We start from the raw sequence: 5040 nt of genomic DNA on the forward strand, positions 1-5040 counted from the left end.
CACCGTGCAAAAATGCACGATATCATTGGCGGACATTCGACACACTGTGGTGGACGGAGTTGCCCAATAAGTCCAACGGACATGACGATATTTTTGCCGACATGCTTGACCCACGCAACTACGAGCGATCGTGTATTTGACAGAATTGTGAAATCTCAGGGATTGTCCTAAAATGTGTTTCGCGAAAAGCATTTTACAGATTCACAGGTAGAGAGAATACTATAATTCTTTTTTTTCATATAAATTCTTTTTAATTTTGCTGTTTCTAGTTGTGTACGAATAAATTGTCAGCAATATTTATCTTGTTAAAGAACATAGTAAATTTCGCTACACTGAGAAAAATACTTATACACAGTTTATTCCTAGAAATAAATTTTGTTTCGCAAAAATAAACTTTACCTTGCAGAAATGAACTTTATATCCCATAAATTTTCAAATATTTTTTTCTCAACGTAGAAATACAGCAAATTTTCTATAGCACATTTCAGCTGCGTACAGAGATCCTAAAATCATATATTTTAGGACAAGTTTTAATTATGTAATTGCGTAATGCTTTGTTATATAAATGCGAAAGTAATATGTCATATTAGATGCGTCAATAATTAATTTTATATCTTTTGTTTTACTTGTTATATGTCATGGTGCGTTTAAAATATCATGTTACGTTAAATATGATGTTACATAATCTAGAATCTTCAAAGTAATTAAATACATAGAGAAATAACAATTTAATTAAATTGCATTCTTTAATTCTTCTTAATGAGGAAACACAAAACTGGATATCGTAATCACAAATCGGTAAGATCTGTGGGAAACGTCAGGAACGTTAAAATTTCAGCGGTTCCATCAAGGAGCCGATAATAGATGACACAAGATAATAGAAGGCACAAGAGATAACAGCCGCTTAATGAGTTGAGGGGTAGAAGTTGAAGCTTGTATATGAGCGTTGCATCATGACGCTATACGATTAAATGCTAAACTCTAACGGTTTCTCTGGAAATTTCGGGCGTCGTAAAGCGAGCATTTAGAAGGAGCCAAGCACGTAGTAAGTACATGAGACCGGTATGTCGGGACCTACACCTTGACATTCGACCGACAAATAGAGAAAATCGTGTCAAACATATCGTGACTTCCTCGACCTAAATTCGACTGAAAATGCGGCGGACCCGAAAACATCGAAAATTAGCTGCTGAATTAAGTTGCGAGAACACGAAATTTCATATCTCTTCGTCGTGTTTCGAATAATTTAAACTCAAGCTTGCAAAAATATCTGACGTCGAGAAGTTAGAATTAACAGGGGTCTGGGAACTCTCTCTGACGTGTGGGAAAAACAACGTTACGAAAATATATAGACAACATTGTTAAAAGAAAAGAATTTATTTCCCATCCTCTATATTGTTTGTAGCAAATTCCGACAAAAATTTTACGAAACTTACCCTTATTTTCTTAAAACGGGTACTTTCTTCATATATTACATGTTCATATACCAAATGTTTGAGTATCAATCGTAACTGCGAATACATTGTAACTGTGAATAATTGTAACTGTGTAACACTGTGAAAACTTGTAATTGTGAATGGAAAGTTGACTTAGGAGATTCTTATCTCTACATATACTCAAGTATTAACCGAACTTTTGCAAATTTATGGAATTCCTCTCTTGACATTGTCAAAGACATAAATTAATGTTATGTTTCTAATCGTGCAGGAATAAATTGTCAGTAATATCTATCTCGTTAACATTAGATTTGACGGTCAATTTTTTTGACGGGAGAAATTTCCGAGAGAAATTTCCGGAGAAATAGGTACAACATAGAGAATTTCAAAATTAGAAGTCTGAGGAGTAAATCAATAATTTGGATATATATTGGATATATATTTGTATCATTTCATTAACAAAAGTCAACAAAAATTACTAGAAAATAATAATAATAGTTTCTGTAATTTTGCTCGTGAAATCCGAAACCCATCAAATCGACTGGTCTCATAAATCTAGTACTAAAAAACATAGTAAATTTCGCTACACTGAGAAAAAATACTTATATGCACAGTTTATTCCTAGAAATAAATTTTATTTCGCAAAAATTTGTATCCCACAAATAAATGTTCAAATATTTTTTTCTCAGCGTAGAAACAGCAAATTTTCCATAACACATTTCAGCTGCATACGGAGATCTTAAAATCACATATTTCACAACAAATTTTCACAAGTGTTATAATCATCCTTCAACTTTAAGTCGTTCTTAAGATCTTCTTCTTCTTTAAGACATTCTTCAGTTTTTTGTTACCTCGTGTCGATATTATTTACACACGTGCGTTCGCATCCGAGGTTCTCATTGATCCGATTCCTTTCCTAATTAACTATTTCCGTCGGGTATGCTCGGCAACAATAGATTTCAAGTCAATTTATTTATGTGCAGCGTACACTTACACACCCCTACCGCGCGCACCTTTCACGTGTAACTCGGCAGACATTCACATTAGACGACCTACCGAGGTATTCGGCCTGCTAATTAATTACGTGAGCACAGTGTGCCGTCGTTAATTACCGTTCGCACGTCCGACCATTCCCCCATCGGCACGACGAAATAACGCCACGACCGAGGCATAAAGTTTCGGAAAGATACGAGCGTAACGAAGTGGTAATGCCATCGTGGTGGCTGCAGAACGCGTTATGCTTCGGCACACACCACTGGCCACGCACTCTTTTTCTCGGACGAGTGTAACGCGAAAAAAGAGATCGTGCAAAATCGTGACATCGTTCCTACTCGCGGCCCGTCGGCGAACATTAAAATCTTAGCCGACGCTGAACATTTCATTTCATAAATCAGGAATGAGCGAAATGCTCGCCGCTCGACGGGAATTCATAATTGCTAATGTGCGTAATTGCACTTGTGTGTCAGGACTAGCGATTCATTCGATTTGGTTTTTAAACAAAATGATCTTTCCCTGACGGAAATTAATGGTTTTCAATCGATTTTTTCCTAACTCATTCTGACATCTCATCGATCCTTTCTATAGAAAATCGATTTTCGATTCGTTGATATGCCCAATCGTAGATGTCGTCATGTGTAATATAGAATTCACACAGAATTAACAGAGAATAGAATCACACAGTATATTGAAAGGAAAAATATCTAAAAATAATAAATATTTATTCAACAAATACTAATAACTAAGTTAAAATAACACTAAGTTAAATTTACATATTTATATCTTATCTTAGAGAAATTCGCGATAAAGAAATTCTTAAATCTTAGAGAAATTCGCTTACCGTTCTAGCCGGACTCGAACTCGATTTCTGGATCCTCAATCAAAGTCATTCTTTATGATTCGCACTATGCTATTCACTTTGATTGATAGTATATTTCGAATTGTTTATAAGTGTCTATACACAAAAAGTATTCATACACGAAAAAGGCAACTCTGTTAGTGTAGCTGAATTTTCTGTTAGCCAAATGAAAAACTTGAAAATAGGAACAAAGAAACATTCTTTTAGAAGATTTCCATTCAGTCAATTATTTCAATCCAATTTTCGCTTCCTGAATGTTCAGACGAATGTTTTCGATCACGGTGACAAAGAGTATTATCTCTTGTCAATGCATTTTTTATCTAATACTCATTCAGTTACACAAATTTTTCATCTAATACTTATTCAGTTACACAAATTGGAATTCTTTTTCCGTGTACGAGCGATTTCGTCCTTTCTTTCTTTCTTCATTCTTCTGTCCTCTTTTTCTTTTTTTCTTCTCTCTCTCTCTCTCTCTCTCTCTCTCTCTCTCTCTCTCTCTCTACAGCCGCTATATGCAATACGCCAGCTTAACCGGCCTAACTGGACGATTCTTCTGGAAACCGGGAGAATTCTCTTCACTTTTACCGCGCAGCACTAGCGCAGACGGAAAAGTGCGAGCTACGCGCGCTGCAGTTTTTCACGCATAGTTACGTAGCCGAAGCCACAAGAACTCAGGCCCGTAATTTACGTATGCACTTCACGATATTCGGACTTAGTTCGTCACCTCCCAGACGCTTCTGATCGCGAATTCCGAGGACGTGTATTCCACATATAATAATCCAATTTGCTCAAAATTACACGCAAATAATGACTATTTTCAACAAAACATATTTTCCCAACGATAGCCTCAAAATATATTCATTATAGAAATGAAAAAGAAATCTTATTTTCACGTGCTTGAAAGAAGAATTTACTCTTTTTACAAGAATAGCATGAAACTTTATCGAGGAAAAACTTTTTATTTAATATCCTTGGTCGAAGTGCGAAGATCCAAAATGTATCTTAAATAAATTTGACACTTATGATGAATCTTTGATTCGCGGACACATAAACTCTCTCTTATGAAGTACTTGAAACAAATAAAATTTACTCGAATTTACAGTATGTATTTCTTTCTGTGTACAAAAGAATATTTTTCGATGATATCAAGAAGACGACTTTTAAAATTCGCGTTATAAAAGTCTTCATATCCAAATATTGGTTGGGCAAGAGAAAATCAGTAGGGAATCCACAGCATGAAGCGTCACATTATGTTTATTTGCAACTTATCTGAAACTTAAATTGGGCGATCTCGCGATACAATGGTGCGGTACGCGTTTTAAGAGTTTGCAGTTCGTATCCATCGCGTAAGCGCAGTCGCGGATCCTAACGACGATACCACGGCGTAACTCCGATTCCTACGACTTCTTTCGTTGTTTTGCTTTCTCTTTCGGAACTGGCATGCTCTAGTTCGTCCGAAGCCGTCCCATCTATCTATCGGTAGCACTTGCCATTGGCTCGCGACTCTGATTCTCTTCTCGATCCGATCGTGTCGGAACAGCGAGCAAACCGCGAAATCGAAGGAAACGCAAGAGACACGACGAAGTCCGCGTTTACCCAGTTTTGCGTCCCCGATATCGTTAAATATCGCTGTCTATATATCTTTAACGGTTCGTAACGCGTATTGTGCGGGCTTTCCTACATATATATATATATATATATATATATATATATATATATATATATATATATATATATATATATATATAT

Source organism: Odontomachus brunneus, unplaced genomic scaffold, assembly GCF_010583005.1.
Source record: "Odontomachus brunneus isolate Ranch 3 - 2012 unplaced genomic scaffold, Obru_v1 Obru_scaffold_009, whole genome shotgun sequence".
Lineage (NCBI taxonomy): Eukaryota > Metazoa > Arthropoda > Insecta > Hymenoptera > Formicidae > Odontomachus > Odontomachus brunneus.